The sequence below is a fragment of the Scyliorhinus torazame genome, chromosome 21 (genome assembly GCF_047496885.1).
Source record: "Scyliorhinus torazame isolate Kashiwa2021f chromosome 21, sScyTor2.1, whole genome shotgun sequence".
Taxonomy (NCBI): domain Eukaryota; kingdom Metazoa; phylum Chordata; class Chondrichthyes; order Carcharhiniformes; family Scyliorhinidae; genus Scyliorhinus; species Scyliorhinus torazame.
This window is the reverse complement of record NC_092727.1, coordinates 36,843,715-36,864,721: the sequence shown is the minus strand read 5'-3', so window position 1 is coordinate 36,864,721 and position 21,007 is coordinate 36,843,715. Positions and strand designations below refer to the sequence as shown.

Sequence of the window (21,007 nt, the reverse complement as noted above, 5' to 3'; positions counted from 1 at the left end):
CTTCCCTCCCCTAACCCCGCCACCCCTGCTTCCCGCCCCTAACCCCCTTACACCGCCACCCTTGCTTCCCTCCCCTAACCCCGCCACCCCCGCTTCCCGCCCCTAACCCCCCTACAACGCCACCCCTGCTTCCCTCCCCTAATCCTCCCACACCGCCACTCCCACTTCCCCCTAACGCCGCCACCCCCTCTTTCCTCCACTAACACCCCCACACCGCCACCCTCCCTTCCCCCCTAACCACCTACACTGCCACCCTTGCTTTCCTCCCCTAACCCCGCCACTCCCACTTCCCTCCCCTAACCCCGCCACCCCTGCTTCCCTCCCCTAACCCCGCCACCCCCGCTTTCCTCCCCTAACCCCCCAACACCGCCACCCCTGCTTACCCCCTAACCCCCCCACACCGCCACCCTCCCTTCCCCCCTAACCACCTACACCGCCACCCTTGCTTCCTTCCCCTAACCCCGCCACTCCCGCTTCCCTCCCCTAACCCCGCCACCCCCGCTTCCCGCCCCTAACCCCCCTACACCGCCACCCCTGCTTCCCTCCCCTAACCCCCCCACACCGCCACCCCTGCTTCCCGCCCCTAACCCCCCCACACCGCCACCCCCGCTTCCCGCCCCTTACCCCCCCACACCACCACCCTCCCTTCCCCCCTAACCCCCCTACAACGCCACCCCTGCTTCCCTCCCCTAACCCCCCCACACCGCCACCCCCGCTTCCCGCCCCTAACCCCCCCACACCACCACCCTCCCTTCCCCCCTAACCCCCCTACAACGCCACCCCTGCTTCCCACCCCTAACCCCGCCACCCCTGCTTCCCGCCCCTAACCCCCCTACACCGCCACCCCTGTTTCCCTCCCCTAACCCCGCCACCCCAGCTTCCCACCCCTAACCCCCCTACACCGCCACCCCTGCTTCCCTCCCCTAACCCCCCCACACCACCACCCTCCCTTCCCCCTAACCCCCCTACAACGCCACCCCTGCTTCCCTCCCCTAACCCCCCCACACCACCACGCCCACTTCCCCCTAACACCGCCACCCCCGCTTCCCCCCTACACCGCCACCCCCGCTTACCACCCCTAACCCCCCCACACCGCCACCCTCACTTCCCCCCAACCCCCCTACACCGCCACGCTCCCTTCCCCCCAACCCCCCTACACCGCCACCCTTGCTTCCCTCCCCTAACCCCCCCACACTGCCACCCCCGCTTCCCGCCCCTAACCCCCCCTACACCGCCACCACTGCTTCCCTCCCCTAACACCCCCACACCGCCACCCCCGCTTCCCAACCCCTAACCCCCCTATACCGCCACCCCTGCTTCCCTCCCCTAACCCCCCCACACCGCCACCCCCTCTTTCCTCCACTAACACCCCCACACAGCCACCCCTGCTTACCCCCTAACCCCCCCACACCGCCACCCTCCCTTCCCCCCTAACCACCTACACCGCCACCCTTGCTTTCCTCCCCTAACCCCGCCACTCCCGCTTCCCTCCCCTAACCCCGTCACCCCTGCTTCCCGCCCCTAACCCCCTTACACCGCCACCCCTGCTTCCCTCCCCTAACCCCGCCACCCCCGCTTTCCTCCCCTAACCCCATAACCCCCCCCACACCGCCACCCTCCCTTCCCCCCTAACCACCTACACCGCCACCCTTGCTTTCTTCCCCTAACCCCGCCACTCCCGCTTCCCTCCCCTAACCCCGCCACCCCTGCTTCCCGCCCCTAACCCCCTTACAACGCCACCTCTGTTTCCCTCCCCTAACCCCGCCACCCCCGCTTCCCGCCCCTAACCCCCCTACACTGCCACCCCTGCTTCCCTCCCGTAACCCCCCCACACCGCCACCCCCGCTTCCCTCCCCTAACCCCCCCACACTGCCACCCCCGCTTCCCGCCCCTAACCACGCCACACCGCCACCCCCGCTTCCCTCCCCGAATCCCCTCACACTGCCACCCCCGCTTCCCCCCCAACCCCCCACACTGCCACCCACCCTTCCCCCATAACCCCCCCACAGCGCCACCCTCCCTTCCCCCCTAACCCCCCCACACCGCCACCCCTGCTTCCCTCCCCTAACCCCCCTACACCGCCACCCTTGCTTTCCTCCCCTAACCCCGCCGCTCCCGGTTCCCTCCCCTAACCCCGCCAGCCCTGCTTCCCGCCCCTAACCCCCTTACACCGCCACCCCTGCTTCCCTCCCCTAACCCCGCCACCCCCGCTTTCCTCCCCTAACCCCCCCACACCGCCACCCCTGCTTACCCCCTAACCCCCCCACACCGCCACCCTCCCTTCCCCTCTAACCACCTACACCGCCACCCTTGCTTTCCTCCCCTAACCCCGCCACTCCCGCTTTCCTCCCCTAACCCCGCCACACCTGCTTCCCGCCCCTAACCCCCTTACACCGCCACCCCTGCTTCCTTCCCCTAACCCCGCCACACCCGCTTCCCGCCCCTAACCCCCCTACACCGCCACCCCTGCTTCCCTCCCCTAACCCCCCCACACCGCCACCCCCGCTTCCCTCCCCTAACCCCCCCACACTGCCACCCCCGCTTCCCGCCCCTAACCCCCCCACACCGCCACCCCCGCTTCCCTCCCCTAACCCCCCCACACTGCCACCCCCGCTTCCCCCCCAACCCCCCACACTGCCACCCTCCCTTCCCCCATAACCCCCCCACACCGCCACCCTCCCTTCCCCCCTAACCCCCCCACACCGCCACCCCTGCTTCCCTCCCCTAACCCCCCTACACCGCCACCCCTGCTTCCCTCCCCTAACCCCCCCACACCGCCACCCCCGCTTCCCGCCCCTAACCCCCCCACACCACCACCCTCCCTTCCCCCCTAACCCCCCTACAACGCCACCCCTGCTTCCCACCCCTAACCCCGCCACCCCTGCTTCCCGCCCCTAACCCCCCTACACCGCCACCCCTGTTTCCCTCCCCTAACCCCGCCACCCCAGCTTCCCACCCCTAACCCCCCTACACCGCCACCCCTGCTTCCCTCCCCTAACCCCCCCACACCACCACCCTCCCTTCCCCCTAACCCCCCTACAACGCCACCCCTGCTTCCCTCCCCTAACCCCCCCACACCACCACGCCCACTTCCCCCTAACACCGCCACCCCCGCTTCCCCCCTACACCGCCACCCCCGCTTACCACCCCTAACCCCCCCACACCGCCACCCTCACTTCCCCCCAACCCCCCTACACCGCCACGCTCCCTTCCCCCCAACCCCCCTACACCGCCACCCTTGCTTCCCTCCCCTAACCCCCCCACACTGCCACCCCCGCTTCCCGCCCCTAACCCCCCCTACACCGCCACCACTGCTTCCCTCCCCTAACACCCCCACACCGCCACCCCCGCTTCCCAACCCCTAACCCCCCTATACCGCCACCCCTGCTTCCCTCCCCTAACCCCCCCACACCGCCACCCCCTCTTTCCTCCACTAACACCCCCACACAGCCACCCCTGCTTACCCCCTAACCCCCCCACACCGCCACCCTCCCTTCCCCCCTAACCACCTACACCGCCACCCTTGCTTTCCTCCCCTAACCCCGCCACTCCCGCTTCCCTCCCCTAACCCCGTCACCCCTGCTTCCCGCCCCTAACCCCCTTACACCGCCACCCCTGCTTCCCTCCCCTAACCCCGCCACCCCCGCTTTCCTCCCCTAACCCCATAACCCCCCCCACACCGCCACCCTCCCTTCCCCCCTAACCACCTACACCGCCACCCTTGCTTTCTTCCCCTAACCCCGCCACTCCCGCTTCCCTCCCCTAACCCCGCCACCCCTGCTTCCCGCCCCTAACCCCCTTACAACGCCACCTCTGTTTCCCTCCCCTAACCCCGCCACCCCCGCTTCCCGCCCCTAACCCCCCTACACTGCCACCCCTGCTTCCCTCCCGTAACCCCCCCACACCGCCACCCCCGCTTCCCTCCCCTAACCCCCCCACACTGCCACCCCCGCTTCCCGCCCCTAACCACGCCACACCGCCACCCCCGCTTCCCTCCCCGAATCCCCTCACACTGCCACCCCCGCTTCCCCCCCAACCCCCCACACTGCCACCCACCCTTCCCCCATAACCCCCCCACAGCGCCACCCTCCCTTCCCCCCTAACCCCCCCACACCGCCACCCCTGCTTCCCTCCCCTAACCCCCCTACACCGCCACCCTTGCTTTCCTCCCCTAACCCCGCCGCTCCCGGTTCCCTCCCCTAACCCCGCCAGCCCTGCTTCCCGCCCCTAACCCCCTTACACCGCCACCCCTGCTTCCCTCCCCTAACCCCGCCACCCCCGCTTTCCTCCCCTAACCCCCCCACACCGCCACCCCTGCTTACCCCCTAACCCCCCCACACCGCCACCCTCCCTTCCCCTCTAACCACCTACACCGCCACCCTTGCTTTCCTCCCCTAACCCCGCCACTCCCGCTTTCCTCCCCTAACCCCGCCACACCTGCTTCCCGCCCCTAACCCCCTTACACCGCCACCCCTGCTTCCTTCCCCTAACCCCGCCACACCCGCTTCCCGCCCCTAACCCCCCTACACCGCCACCCCTGCTTCCCTCCCCTAACCCCCCCACACCGCCACCCCCGCTTCCCTCCCCTAACCCCCCCACACTGCCACCCCCGCTTCCCGCCCCTAACCCCCCCACACCGCCACCCCCGCTTCCCTCCCCTAACCCCCCCACACTGCCACCCCCGCTTCCCCCCCAACCCCCCACACTGCCACCCTCCCTTCCCCCATAACCCCCCCACACCGCCACCCTCCCTTCCCCCCTAACCCCCCCACACCGCCACCCCTGCTTCCCTCCCCTAACCCCCCTACACCGCCACCCCTGCTTCCCTCCCCTAACCCCTCCACACCGGTGGCGGGGGGGCTGCGATGTGGGCGGGGGGGGGGGTATCGACCAGGGTCCGAAATTTGCGGCAGCTGGAGCTGAGGGAGTGCGACATCCCTGTCAGGGACATCGCTACCTCCCGCTGGGCTTGGGCGACACCGTCCATCACATGGGCAAGGCCGCCGAAGCTCTCAGCGATGGCCTGCTGAGACTGGGCCAGACCCCGGAGCACGGCGGTAATGTCCATGTGGCTCTGGAGCATGGCTGCCTATGAGAGGGCAGTTCTGCCATGGGCCACGGATGACGCGTGCGCACTAAGCCCCACGTCCTGAAGAATCTGACCCATGGCCAAAGCCGTTTCCCCGATTGCCTCCATCGCGTACGCCACCCGTGCGGTGTCGGTCTGGGTTGCAGCCATGACCGGCAACACTCCCTGCTCCTTGACGCGGATGGACTCCTCCAGCTGCTCTGCAGTTGCCGGAAGACAGCCATCATCCCGTCGTCTGGTCTCTGGGGTGCCAATTGCATCGGGTCTGTGGGTGGGCCTGGGATGGCCAGGAAAGCGGGAGCCATCTGTGCAGCAGCTGGGTGCTGGGCCTGGCCTGCCCTCTGACCGTCCAGGCCCTCAGCTTCTCCTACCTCCACCTGCTGTACCGGTTTGACTGTGTGGTGCGCACCAGAATGTGTACCAAATGCCTCTCCCCCACTAACTTGTCCAACCGACGTGAGTGTATCTGTGGTGTTGCGGGGTGTGGGTGACAGCAGTGCTGCGGCCGCTAGGTCTTCGTCTGTCCCCAGCTCTGTCTCCTGTGTGGAGTCCTGGCCCGCTTTGTTTAGACCACGGCCGGTGCGAGGTTCCCTGCCCCGTGCCTCGAGTGCCGCGACGTCCTCTGTGCGTCACTGTCCGGACTAGCTGTCCCCTCCCCGTCCGTCAAACTTTCATATGAGTCATTATCGTCCTATCCTGGTGTCTCTGTCTGTCCTCTGTGCGTCAGGCCTCAGTCTGCCAGCCTCAAAGGACGGCTCTCCTGCCCGTTGTCGTCCTCGTCTGTCCGGTTAGATACTGCGGCCGGAAGAGGTTGGTGCTGCATTCGGCGTGGTGATCGGTCGGTCCCACGGCATGTTCATGCGGCCCTGGATAACACATTAAGGCAGGTCTCGTCAGTCTTGCATCGTCATTTGTTAGGGGTTGAGGGGGTGCGTAGTGAGGGCATTGACTGTGGGGTGGTGCAGTGTCAGGGGTGGGGTGGGGACTGCATGCATACAGTGGATTCTCACTTGGAGCTTCGCCTCCGACCTGGCCCGGCGCTCCCTCCCAGCTGGGGGCTCCCCCAGCAAGGTCCAGTGCCCTTTGCTCGTATGGGGTCAGGGAGTACAGCTGGGGAGATCCAACTCCGGTTCTTGCACGCTCCCGGAAATTGTGCACTGTCTTGCCCTTGGGTGGTGGGGGGGAGCACATGGTCAGACGGAAACTTGCAGGACGCATGTATGAACGCAACTTTAACACATGCAGGGGACATTCCGACCCACGCCATGGCACCTGCCCACGGGGGGGGGGGGGGGATCCACATGTGTCCCAGGTGCAATCAGCGCCCCCCCCGGCCCCCTGACCCCCCACCCCCTGGGCCCCCCGCCCCCCTGGACCACCAGTGCTCACCCCGCCCCTGGCACACACCCCCCACCCCCGGCACCCCCTCTGCCCCTGGCGCCGCCCCCGTCGCCCCCCCCGTGGTCCCCGGCCCTCCGCCCTCTGGGCCCCTGGCGCCCCCCCACCCCCCAGTGCCCCAGGCGCCCCCCCCACCCACGTCGCCGCCCCCCCCCCCCCGCCACCGGCGCCTGTCCATAGGGCCCCCCCGCCCCCGGCACCCACTGCCCCTGCTGCCCCTCCCGCCCCCGGCACCCCCCCCTAGCGTGTGCAATGGGGGAGGCATTGCCCGGGGCGCGGCTCAAGGGACTTACCCTCGCTGCCCTCATGAGGTCGTGCAGCTTCTTCCTGCACTGTTCCGCCATGCGGGGGATGTGCCCCACAGTGCTGACTGCGGCCCCCACCTCTCGCCATCCATGCCTCATGGTGCTGCTTGACTGCCGTTGTCCTCGCTGGGGTAGAGGATGGCCCTGCGCTCCTCCACGGCATCCGACAGTGACTCCAGGTCACTGTCCCTGAAGCGGCGTGCGGCGCGATGGGGCTCCTCCATGTCGTCCCCCGGTGTTTCTGTCCGCCCTACGTATTACCTTATACGTGGCGATGCGTCATCGTGGCGTCGCGCGATGACGGCGCCGCTCCAGCGCTCTGCACACCGCGTTCCTCGCGGCGCCGCTGCTGTCCCCCTCTCGCGACGGCGTTTACAATGGCGCGGGCACTTGTTCTCCATTTCAGAGAATCGCCCCCATTGTCTTCGGGCGGGATTCTCCGGTCGTCGAGCAGGCATGGTAAGAGATTCCTGCCCATAAACTTGTACCCTGAGATCCATCTGCAGTAATGATTTGAATTGTGACTTTGAATCAGAGAGCTTTGCAGCAGAGAAAAAGACCCTTCAGCCCACCATGTCTGCGCCGGCCAACTAGCGTCTATCAATTCTAATCCCAATTTCTAGCACTAGCTGGATGTTTTGGTGTCGTGCTAAAGTGTTTCAAGTGTTCATCTTAATGCATCTTAAAAATTGTGAGAGTTCCCACCTCTACCACTCTTTCAGGGAGATTGCAACTGACACAGGGAGTGAGTAAGAAAGATTTCAGCAGGGGAAACGGGCTGTCTCTCTCTCTCTCTTGGAAAAACTGTGAGTCTCCAGGTTCAGGAAACCTATCAGCAAACCAAGATCTCTTTATAATTGCAACAACATCTACATCTGGCCACATCCACAAAATCAGCTAATTCAATTCTACCACATAATTTAAAATCTACGCCTCAAAGTCAATCAAAGGATACTTAATTGGATATTATTTTAACTTTTTTAAAAAAGTGTGTCTGTGCATGTGTGTATTAGTACGAGGTCGCTGCACTGGGAGATCCCATTAATGGCAGTGAGAGCAGAGATTCCCGCCGCCAGCGAATTGCGTGCCACTGAGACACATGTGGCTGTAAGGCCGGAGAAACCCACCCCTGGTCTTTGTTTGACTCAAGAACAACTTGTTTGTTTGGCTCACAATTGCTCACTGCATAAGTGGTTAAATATATTCTCATTTGGAAAAGGCAGAACCTTGTGAAAAATAACCTTAAATGTTTGTTGTGACCAACTGAGGAGGCCGAATAGAGCGGAGCCTTCTCACCTGGTCATAACAATACACAAACACACGCACACTCTCACTCTTTCTGCATTGGTCCTCAGTTAGAGGTCACAGTACGGGTTCTGGTCATGTTCCTCCCTCTGTCCGAGTCGAGCGCAGATCACATCTGGGGCTCTCCTGCCCTATCTGTCTCAATGATTAACAGGGCAAAGAACATCAGGTGAATAAGACAAATTAATTGTTCCACTCTGCGCCCAAGGTTTAAATGAAGTCAAACAACTGGAATCAAAAACTCATTTTCACACACTGACATTTTCAGCTTTTCTTTTCCCCTCTATACCAGTCAGGTCGTGCACATTATTCGTTCAGCATTATTTCCAAACAGTTGTCTTTCTGTCTGGGCAACGTGTATCTTCCTTTAAACAGACATTTTAAGACCAGTAGCTGCTTTTTATTCTTGTTTGCTGCAATTTTCCTTGTGAGGATCAATGCAATCACAATGTTTCTTTAGGCATGTGTAAAGCCACCCCAACGTCCTGGAGAGGTACCATCAACGCTGTCTCAGACGGATTCTCCGCATTGGCTGGGAGAACAGGCATACTAACATCAGTGTCCTTGAAGGAACCAAGAGCACCAGCATCGAGACCATGATCATCCAAAGCCAACTTCGCTGCGATGGTCATGTGCTTAAGATGCTAGAGTGCCGAGATCCAAATCAAATCTTCTTTTTCCAGCTTAAGAAAGGCTTCCAAACATGAGGAGGACGAAAGAAGCACTTCTAAGATGCCCTGAAGACTTATGTCAACAAATGCAACATCAATGCTAATGCCTGGAAAAGCTTGTTACTTGGAGAAACATCCTGATTGAAGGGACACAATTCTTCAAGGGCACCCGGCAGCATATAATAACAAGGAACAGTGAAGAAGGGCCCGAATTAATATTAGTTAATGCCAGTTAATATTATTTGCTATCAAAGGATTAATTTAACTTAAAGGGGTAAGACATGGCAGCAGAGCTCCAAAACGTGATCTGCTCTTCTTGCTCCATGTGGGAGATGGAAACGTTTGCAGTTCCCGGAACCAGCATGTGTGTGAGAAGTGTCTCCAGCTGCCACTCTTGGAAGCCCGAGTTTTGGAGCTGGAGCGGCGACTGGGGACATGGTTGTGGATCCGAGAAGGGTTTAAACTCATTTAAAAGGGGGATGGCATCCAAAGTAACAGGGCATTTGTGAACAGATGGGAGTCAAATATAGAGGATAAACCAGGCAAGTCCAGTGGGCAGAGCAGACAGCAGTATGATAAGGTACGTGGGAGGACTGGGAGACAAAACTGCATTGAATTCAATGTAAGGAGCCTGACGGGTAAGACTGATAAACTCAGAATGTTGATCGGCACATGGAATTATGACATTATTGCAATCACAGAATTTTGGCTGAATAAAGGGGAAGACGGGAAGCTGAATGTCCCAGGGTATAGAAGTTTCAGGTGTGATATTGGGGGAGGCAAAAGAGGAGGAGGAATTGCATTATTGATTAGGGAAAACATCACAGCAATACTCAGGATGATACCATTAGTACGTTCCTCAAATAGCCATATGGGTAGAAATTAGTAGCAAAAAGGGGACGATCTCATTGCTGGGGTATAGGCCCCCAAACAGTCAGAGGGAGATAGAAGGGCAAATGTGCAGGCAATTCTCTGAGAATTGTAACAGAAATCGAGTAATAATAGTTGGGGATTTCAACTTCCCCAATATTAACTGGGATAGTCAAAGTATGAAAGGCTTAGAGGGGGCAGAATTCTTAAAAATGCATTCAGGAGAGCTATTTATGCCAATATGTAGAAAGTCCTACAAGGGAGGGGGTGATACTGGATCTAGTTTTATGGAATGAAGCCAGGGAAGTGGTTGAGTTTCAGTGGGGGAGCATTTTGGAAACCATAAATAACTCAGTAGAAATTAAGGTAGTTATGGAAAGGGACAAAGGTAGATTGAAAATTAAGGTTCTGAATTGGGGGAGGGCCAATTTTAATGAAACAGTCCAGGATCTGTCCAGAGTTGACTGGGAGCTGTTGGAAAATCTGCATTAGAGCAATGGGATTCATTCAAAAAGGAAATAGAGAGATTGCAGGGCCAACTTGTTCCCGTGATAATGAAGGGTGGGAGCAATAAGTCCAGAGAATCCTGGATGCCAAGGGATATCCAGGGTTGGATAAAGAAAAAAAGTGAGGGTTACGGCAGATACTGAGGGCTCAAACAGCGGAGCCCTGGAGGAGTACAAAATGTGCAGGGGGTTACTTAAGAAACAAATTGGGAGAGCGACAAGGGGGCATGAAAAAAACACTCGTGGGTAAAATAAAGGAAAATGCAAAGGTGTTTGATAAGTATATTAAATGCAGGAGGTTGACCAGGGTAAGAGTAGGGCCCATTATTGATCAACCTGGCAATTTGTGTGTGGAACTGAAAGATATAGGTGAGGTTTTAAATGAGTACTTTGCATCTGTGTTCAATACAGAGAACGATGATGAAATATAGAAATCAGAGGCGAAATGTGATGTACTTGAACGTTTTAACATTAACATTAACAGTATTAATGAGCCTAAAAGGGAATTAATCCCTGACCCAGATGAGATGCATCCTAGGTTGGTGTGGGAGGCAAGGGAGGAGATTGCAGCGACTCTGACAAAATATTTCAAATCTTCTCTGGCCACAGGAGAGGATGGGAGGACAGCTAATGTGATGCCATTATTTAAGAAGGGAAGTAGGGTCAAACCCGGGAATTACAGGCCAGTGAGTCTAACCTCAGTCGCAAGGAAACTACTGGAAAAGTTCTGAGGGACAGAATTAATCTCCACTTGGAGAGGCAAGGATTAATCAAAGATAGTCAGCATGGCAGCCCGGGGGTTTCCCGACGGTGGGGCTGCCCCACAATGGGGCAGCCCCACCAGGGCCAGCCGGCGAAACAGAGCATCCCGCCGGCATGCTGAAACAGAACTCTGGCGCAGCGGGACGGAAAATCCAGCCCCATGTTTTACAAATTTGATTGCATTTTTTGTGGAAATGACTGTGTTCAGATGAGGGTAGTGTGGTTGATGTAGACTACATGGACTTTAGCAAGGCCTTTGACAAGGTCCCACATCGGAGGCTGATGAAGGAGGTTAGAGCCCATGGGATCCAGGGCAATTTGGCAAACTGGATCCTAAACTGGCTTGGTGGTAGTCGGCAGAGTATGATGGTTGAACTTTGTTTTTGTGACTGCAAGTCTGTTTCCAGTGGTGTTCCACAGGGATTGGTGCTGGATCCCTTGTTCTTTGCAGTGTACATTAATGATCTGGATGTACAAAGGATCAAAGCGACCTTGGTGCGCATGTCCACAGATCTCTGAAGACAACAGAATCGGTAGAGAAGGTGGTTAAGAAGGCTTTGGGATTCATGCCAGTTCTGGTCACCACACTATCGGAGGGATGTGATTGCACTGGAGACGGTGCAGAGGAGATTCACCAGGATGTTGTCTGCGAGGAAGTGTTTCAGTTATCAGGAGAGACTGGATAGGCTGGGGTGAGGTGTATAAAATTATGAGGGACATAGATCGCGTGGATAGGAAGGTACTTTTCCCCTTAGTGGTGGGATCAATAACCAGGGGGCACAGATTTAAGATAATGGACAGGATGTTCAAAGGAGATGCGAGGAAAAACATTTTTACCCAGAGGGTAGTTGGAATCTGGAACTCGCTACCTGAAAGAGTGACAGAAGCAGGAACCCTCACAACTTTTAAGAAGTATTTAGATGAGCACTTGAAATGCCATAGTACCCAAGCATGCGGGCCAAGTGCTGGAAAATGGGATTAGAATAGTTGGGTGCATGATGGCTGGTGCGGATGTGATAGGGCAAAGAGCCTCATTCCATGCTGTACACCTATATGACTCTATGGCCTCCAAAGGCATACCAGTGATCTTGGGCGGGATTCTCCGGGAATTGGTGGGGCGGGCAGAAATGGCGCAGTGGAGTGACGGGAACCACTCCGGCTTCGACCGCCCCCAAAGGTGCGGAATCTTCCGCACCTTCATGGGCTAGGACGGCACCGGAGTGGTTTGCGCCCTGCCGGCCGGCGTGAAAGGCCTTCGACGCCGTGCCAGCCATGATGCTGACGACATCCCCACGCATGCGCAGGGGGGTTCACCTTCGCGCCGGCCATTGCAGAGGCTTACACGGCCGGCACGTAGGAATAGAGTGCCCCCACGGTACAGACCCGCCCGCGGATTGGTGGGCCCCGACCGCGGGCCAGGCCACCGTGGGGGCACCCCCCGCGGCCAGATCGTCCCGCGCCCCCCCGAGGACCCCGGAGGCCGGCCACGGAGCTGGGTCCCGCCGGTAGGGACCTACCTTGCTTTACGCCGACGGGACCCGGCAAAAACATGCGGGAACTCGGCCCATCGCGGGCCGGAGAATCACTGGGGGGGAGGCCGTCGACCTGTGCGGCACGATTCCCGCCCCCCGCCAAATCTCCGGTGCCGGAGAATTCGGCAGCCGGCGGGGGCGGGATTCACGTCGCCCCCCCCGCCGATTCTCCGACACGGCAGAGGTCGGAGAATCCCGCCCCTAGAGTCCAACGACTGGAAACACCTGACAAGTATACGGTTAAAGATGCGACTCTTGGATCAGGCTCATCGGCCACGCGAGAACTGGTTAGCGTTATTTGTGTGTGCATCTTGTTACTGCGGTGAACGCCAACTAACCACTGAATGTTTTATGTTATCGATTGATCTTTGATAATATCCGTTCTTTAACATTATGCTGTATGTATAGTTAAATATTTTACTCCAATTAAATATACCTTTTGTTCACTTTCCATGACCAAACTATAGAAGGAGCATAGTTGCTAGCAGCTTTCAGCACCAGTTCAAGCTAAAATGATGGCTGTTAATAACTTGAGTTATGCATTATAGTGAAATAAATTATCACAGATATGTTTCCAAACCTAGCCTCGGGTCTCTGTTAATTATGCAAACCACTTGGTCCCAAAACTGCCTCCATTGGGAACATAATCAGATGTGCACATGGAAGTTATTGTAATGTTCACACTGACTGCTTTATAAGCTGCTCACAAAGAAGCCTGAATGGAAGTATGTTATCCTGTGAATGTTATTAATGATTTATTCAGCATTAAAGATCTATTAGAATTTTTTATAGAACATTGCATTGTTTGGATATTGCAGTGTTTTGAAGGAAATCAGCCTTCAAGCGAGGAGCCACTTAAAGGGGCATTAGGCATTTCCCACGATGGGTAATTAGTCACTGTTTGGTTTTGAACATGAAGGTCACTTGTTCAATCCCTGAACTGTAATTAATTGCAAAGTTAATGGCAAGATTATGACTGATCTTCGTACACGGCGACCTTGGAGAGGGGAAAAAAGGGACAACATGGGGTCTAGATCCTGATTGTTATACACCTATCCTTGTTAGGAAGTGTGAATTGTAGATAATAACATTGTGAAGAAACTTGATGGTGATAGTTTCCACAGTAAAATTCACTGCCAGGGCTTTTAGCATGATTAATGAGAGAAATAGTGGGGACCTAGTGGGAACTGAGTCAATACTAGATGGAGACTATTGGGGCACGGATGAAATATACATTTATGTTCCCGAAGTTGGGCTTTATTCCAAGTTGTACATAACTTATCTCATGTTTTATTCCAAATGACTGAATTGTCAATTACACCTTTTCAGTAGTGTCGGTTTAGAAATATTGCAAATAGAGGCAGCCGTGTAAATCTTCTCTGATCTTGATTCGAACAGTTTTGAAGATTTTACATTCCAGATGTGGAGACCTAGAATCAAATGCAGGTTATCCATTGCTATTTTGAAAGCAGCCTCAAACATTACACTTTCATTGCCTCTCTTCATCCGCTGCTGTACAAACCTATAATGAAGGGGATTAATTGAAAGTGAAACAATCTTTTTTTTACATATTATCAAGGAGGACCGGGGTCAACTTTCTGTTTAAGATAAAGGAAACTTCAGCTGTTTAATTGAGCAGATTGCTATCCACCAACTATTAAGATTCTTTTATTATAACCACCTCAAAGTTTTAATGAGAGAATATGCCTGTTCTCATGAGGTCTCTCAACCTGACACTGATCCATGCAAGCCAGGAAACTGAGGACAGAATTCTACCAAGCCCACACCGGTGTGTTTGATGGTCGGCATTGGGCGAGGGGGGGGGGGATGGCGGGAGGCCCAGAATTTGGATTCACGCCGGTATGAATTTACTGTGGGATCTTCCACTGCTGTTCGACATGGCGGGTCGGAAAACCTGCCAGAGGCTGCCATGAATCTCATTCGCATCCCGTCAGTGGGCTACAGATGAAGGTCCGACGTCACCAGATTCTCCATTACACTGATGTGAAACATGTTTGGAACAATGTGACGTTCAGACTCACCTGAACAATGCCTGGGGCTAATGGAGGCCGCCCACAACCCTGGGCACTGGAACACCAGAGCAGTGGGTCAGACTGTATCTACAGGTGGCCCTTCCAGATTAGATGTCCTGGAGATGGACTACCTCCTAGCCACAGGATGTTCCTGGATAGCCATCTTCCTTCACAGAAGGTCCATTTTCAGGTCTCAGAGTGCTCCCAGAAATCTATCTTCTCTTTTACATGGTGCATCTTTTTTCTCCAATAGTGCGTCAGTGATGTCGGGGGCCTTTTCAATATGGCTCCCGGACAAAGAATAGAGCCATAGAAAAGTTACAGCACAGAATGAGGTCACTCAGCCCATCTTGTCCATGCCGGCCCTAAGACACCAACGTACCCTTTCTAATCCCATCTTCCTGCACCGGTTCATAGCCGTGTAGCTTACAACTCTTCAGGTGCAGAGCCAGGTATTTTGAAAAAAGAGTATAGGGTCTCTGGCTCCACCATCAACAAGCAAATTCCAGACACCCACTACCCTCTGCGTAAAAACGTTCTTCCTTATGTCCCCTCTAACCCTTCTGTCAGTTATCTTGAATCTATTCTGGAATTCTCTATCAAGAGAAAACATTTTCGCCTGTTGACTCTATATCTTCCCCTCATAATTTTGTAGAACTAAATCAAGTCACTAGGGGCTTTTCACAGCAACTTCATTGAAGCCTACTTGTGACAATAAGTAATTATTATTATTATTATTATTATTATTAAGTCACCCATCAGCCTTCTTTGTTCCAAGGACAAGAATCCCAGTGTATCCAATCTCTCCTCAAGGCTACACTTTTCTAGCCCATGCAACATTCTTGTAAACTTCCTCTGTACTGTCTCCAGAACAATTATGTCCTTCCTGTAATGTGGCGACCAGAATTGCACACAATGCTCCTGTTGTGGCCTCACAAGTGTTTTATACAATACCATACATGATGGCGGACTTTGTGCCATCCAGGCTGGCCTGACACTGAATATGGCATTAAACACGCGGGCCAGAATTCTCTGGCCATTGGGATTCTCTGTTGCCATAGGCAACGCACCCCTGCCCATGGGTTTCCTGGCAGCATGGGGTGGCCTTAGTGGGAAATCCCATTGACAAGGGGCAGGATTATAGAATCCCGTTACCAACAGACAGTGCACCACTGAGAAACATGTGGCTGGGGGACCAGAGAATCCAGAACCCGGGTGAATGATTTATAAGGTTGGGACTGCCTTCCTTTCCCCACCAGGACACCTTGGGTGAGATACAATGGCTGCGCCTGAAAAGCAGCTCGCCGCAGCACAGCATGGCGAATAAAAGCCAGGAGACCCCGTTCCTGGGATATCCCGGTTTGCAACGCCTCTCGAGATCCAACGCAATCTCGCGAGTTGTTGCGATGTAAATCCCACCCATTTCGGTGGGATCACTCTTTTGGCAAATCTGCATATTAGAGCAAGGCTGCTAATGTCACTCTAATGTGCAGATTCCTGATGTACCTGAGACATTGGGATTCATCCCCTTCATCTCGGAGACCTCGGGCAATTGCCATTCAGCACTGGTGCCCCACAAACGGGTACCAGACGGAATGATGCTCCTGGGGCTCTCCCAGGGGATCGGAGGCTCCCAGCTGTTTGTCCTTTGGGCAGGGTGGTGTCCTGGCACACCTGGTGCCACCTGGGCACCCTGGCAGTACCAGCCTGGTGCCATGGCAGTGCCAGGCTGGCACCCAGCTGGCATGGATAATGCCAGGGTGCCAGGTTAGCACTGCCAATGTGCCAAGCTGGCATTTTCTGTGCGCGGATGCATGCGATTGTCCTGAGGTTGCATGGGTGTTGGTGGGTGGTGCAGGATGGGCTGGGGACTCTCCCATATTGTGTTCAGGCTGGGGGGATATTGGGGATTGTTTTGGGGAATTAAAAATGGTGTCCTGATCTCTAGCTACAAGGGGGAGTTCGGGCGAGCGAAGCTCCCTAAAAAATGGAGCTATGTGCGACCTCGGCTGCACATTGCTCATTCAGGCCCCTTATTCAAAGTGAGTCACATGGAATAGTCATGTGTTTCTCGGTACCGCGAGTGCTGAGAAACATATGATTAAATGCGCTCGCTAGGGGACTTTGTTCTCTTTTGGAGAGATTGCACTTGTTTTTGAAAACTCACCACTATTCTTAGAATTCCCCCTACACCAAAAAGGGCCGACATTCTAAATGGTGATCAGGGATTCTCACTCCCCGACTCCGATGCAAGCTTCAGTGGGTGCTATTCAGGTCAAACTATATTTTCAAGTTATCCCCCGGTATAACCCATACCTTCACCGAAGATTTCATCTACTTACCACTTAGTAGTATCGATCCTGGGTCCCGCATTGCTAAGTAAGTAAAGTAGACTAATAAACACTGTTTCAGGTTAAAACTTTTAAGATATTTTATTATAATATATTTTTTTCTCTTTTTAAAAGATGCAATCACTTCTTTACAGGAAGGTAAAAAAGATCTTGCTTCTGGATCCTTCTGGTTGGTTGAAGGGACCTTCAGGCCCAACTTGACAATCAATCTTCTTTTAAAGTCTGGTCTTCTTTAGATGTATTCGCTGGTTAGCTCAGTTGCTGTGTCCTATCTTTCCCATGTACTGAGATATGAGAGCTGACTCTGCTCACTATCTTTGAGCTGAATTTGCCTACTCTTTAAATTCTAGTCTTCCTTAGATGTATTAGCTATTTTAGCTCGGCTGCTCTGCCCTGTCTCTTTCCCATGACCGAGCTGATTGTAATCTGACTCTAGCTGCTTGTTCCTTCTCTGCTTCTCTCTCTCTCCCTCTGAGCTCTGGTTCCCGTTTTGGTAGTTCCTGCTCTGGTCTCTCGGTTTATATTCACTTTCTAACAATTACGTTTTTATGACGTTATTGTAAAGTAACTCTTATTTTCTTTGATTGTAAAAAGTACCTTTGATCTGAACCTTTTAATCCAACTAAGTATTCATTTTGACATGACTTCATCTCATAGATCTGATTACATTGTTTCCTTTGTGGTGTTCAAAATGCTTTGGTTTCAAGAGGTGTTACTTTTAATTCCTGTCATTTCTATAGTTTCATTTTCCAATTGTGTCCTCAGCTCATAATTTTGACTTTGAATTATGTTTCTCGTAGACTGATAAACCTGGTATTAGCAAATTTTCACACCTAGAACCTCATCCTTTCTTTCCCAGCTGCTAACTAAGATAGTTACTTTCAATGAAGGTGTGAGCCATTGTTTTTGGCTTCATTCAAAATCCTGTTTGTCTTGTTTGCTAAGCCTGCTTGACCAAGGATATCTGCATTTTACAATCCTTCCCTGGCAGCTGCTGTTAACCCTTTGTGGGATCTTTCCCTACTTTCTCTCATGTTTCTCTCAGACCAGATATTGCCAGACTTCCATGTTTCAAATGACACAAATTTCCATATTTTCAATAACACACTCCAGTCTCAAATTGGGAGAATTCCGCTCTTGGGTTTAATCCGGACCTTTTGCAAAGTAGTCTACTGATCACCACTGTGTTTGGAAGGTAAAAAAACAACCATAGTGCTTGTGACTGATCATCTGCCTACAATGTATTCTGCTTGCCTGCCTGCAATGACACAGAGTCATGACCAGAAGGTTCAATCCCACTCCTGTTCCCATGTTTTGAACCTGATGTCAGTGTATTGTATTTTATTCAACCAGAATGTAGTTATCTCTGTCAATGCATTACGTTAACCCAAACAGAGTTGCTGTTCCTGTTTAATTTGAATCATTTAGATACTTGACAGGATTTGATTGGCAAGAATCACGATTGAGATGAAAACCTTAGTTTCCTAGTCCCTAAGAATATCTGTAGCCAGCATCACTGAATAGTTTTAATTGAACCTGCTGACCATATGATACTAGAGCATCGCAAACTGGTCAGTGAGCGTGATTGAACAAATGCAGTTGGCTCCGTGCATTGGTTAAGTTGCCATTAGATGCCACTGTTCATCTGTGAGATCAGTATTGGGTGAAAGGTTTTTCATTCTTTTATTCATGGAGATTTTACATAATCGGCTATTTTAATAGGGGTCTTTGGTTTCCTCCCGTTTTGTCGCTCTTATTATCGTAATCACCTTACTTCACACCCATACTCCTTCAAGGATTGGTGTTCTCATATCCCGAAAGATGAAGCAGTTACCACCATTCATAAGTTCCATGTGGACCTGAGAACAACTAGTGCAGGGAGCTAGTCCACCATTCTCCAGTTTAGTAGTCAGTTTATGTGGCCTTTCCATGGCAGTTGTGAAAATAAAAGCAATAGAAATGTTCACTTCAGGTTTCCACTTGAGACATGTTTGACGATCTGGATGCAAATTACTGTCAAAACTGCGTCGGTTTTGAGAAGTGTTTATTTTGTCAAATGTCCGTTCAACCTGAATTACGCATTACCAAACATAATATCCACAAGGGGGCCATCTCAATTGGGCTGTGTTTGATGGTGATATTTTTGTTGTAAGTTTGCATTTTAAAAATTCCTTTATTATGTTGAAGTGGGGTAACTCGGAGCTGTTTGATTGGATTGATCGCAAAACATAAACATTTTAAATCAGAGTGTATCATCGGATTTTAAATAATTGAAAATGACTTTCAGAAACCACAGGGCCGTTTAGTAGTTCCATTGGTGCGCAGTAATCCGTTTCTTGGTAAATCAAAACATGGTGGAAAGCTTTTAAAATGTGCTGTTTGTCAGTGACCTTGCGCCAAAAAAGCTCAATTTAAATAGCTTCCTAGTAGGCCTGTGAATGAACACCATCAGCAAAAACTCACCTTGGTGATTATTTCCTTCAGGGATGCAGTCAGTTTTGTGGGCATGCCCAATTATCTTCAATTAATGCAAAATATTGCAGAAACTCATTATGCGTTCGCAGGTTTTTGATTTTTAGTCGTGATTTAGCCAATTTTTGGCTAATGACACAAGAAATACGAACAAAACCTGATGGTAAAACTTTCTAAGTATACCGGAGGCAGTTCACAGAAGGTTCACTGGGTTGATACCAGATATGGAGGGATTTTCTTTTGAGGGGAGGTTGAGTAGGTTGGGCCTGTACTCTTTGGAATTTAGAAGAATGAGAAGCGACCTAATTGAGATATGTAGAATTCTCAGTGGACTTCACAGGGTAGACTCTGAGAGGTTGTTCCTCCTTGTGGGAGAGTTTAGGACCAGAGGGCATAATCTCAGAGCAAGGGGTTGCTCATTTAAGACAGAGATGAGGAGGAATTCCTTCTCTCAGAGGGAAGTGATTCTGTGGAATTCTTTACTGCAGAGAGCTGTACAGGCTGAGTCTTTGGGTATGTTCAAGGCTGAGGCAGACAGATTTTTAACCAGTAAAGGAGTCAAGTTATATGGGGATAAAGCGGGAGGGTGGAGTTTTGGATTATTGTATTAGATCAGTCATGATCTCATTGAATGGCAGAGCAGACTCAATGGGCCGAATGGCCTACTTCTGCTCCTAAGTCTTTTAAGAGTTCCTGCCCCTGGGTTCTAGTGTTTATTTCAGTAAATCTAGATTTGAAAGCAGAGATTTTATTGATTGATTAACCAAGTTTACGAAATGCTTGCTTGTCTAAAGAATAAAAACATTCCTTGTGCCCTGCTGAAACGTGGATTGATATATTTGGTTATGATTATCCCGAGAAAGCAAATCAGTGTTGCACATGTTGTACATGGAAATTACACACAGAAGAGAATGAAAAACAACAAAAACGTAATTCAAGACATTCGCTTTTTCAAAACATCAGAAATGGGAAGAAAATTATAAAAGTGCTGTCAATCTGAAATAAAAATCCACAAGCCTATCATTACCTGAAAAGACAGATTATAGAATCCCTACAGTGCAGAAGGAGGTCATTCAGTCCATTGGGTCTGTATCGACCCACTGAAAGACACCCTAACTAGACCCATGCCCCGTAACCCCACCTAATCGTTTGAACACTATGGGGCAATTTAGCTTGTCCAAACCACCCAACCTGCAAATCTTTAGACTATGGGCGGAAACTGGAGCACACAGTGGAAACCCACGCAGCATGGGGAGCATGGGGAGAAAGTGCAAACCTCAGGTCAGTACAGTCACCTCAGGTCGGAATCGAACCCAGGTCCCCGGCATTGTGAGGCACAATGCTAACCACTGTGCCACCTCATTTAGTGTCTAGGTAGGTAACTGTGCAAGATGGACACCATCCAAATAGCACTCGAAGGTGAAATATACAAAGACACTGCCAATAACTACTTTATAAAACAAACTATGAAAACATGGGCCTGATTTTATGAGGTGCCAAGGTGTATGCCTTCCCGGGCTGAAAGGTCCCCTCATGATCCTGACGGTCACACAACAGCAGTTTAACACTGGGAGCAGCATTTATTGCATTAAGTAAGAGTTCAACTTAAGTCTGGAGTCAGGGATCAGGGTGAGTGGAATTGGTGCAGGGGGAGGAGGCGGAGGTTTATGCTGATGCGCTCAGGCGAGGCCATTAACTGGCCATTTAAGACCG

At 53.0% G+C, this 21,007-nt stretch overlaps 1 protein-coding gene across 6 annotated transcripts in view; it reads left to right on the top strand.

Moving 5' to 3' along the window:
- LOC140398255 (opioid-binding protein/cell adhesion molecule-like) overlaps nucleotides 1–21,007 on the top strand; it is a 1,404,083-nt gene that overhangs the window by 799,009 nt on the left and 584,067 nt on the right. The gene's annotated exons all lie outside the window — the stretch shown is intronic.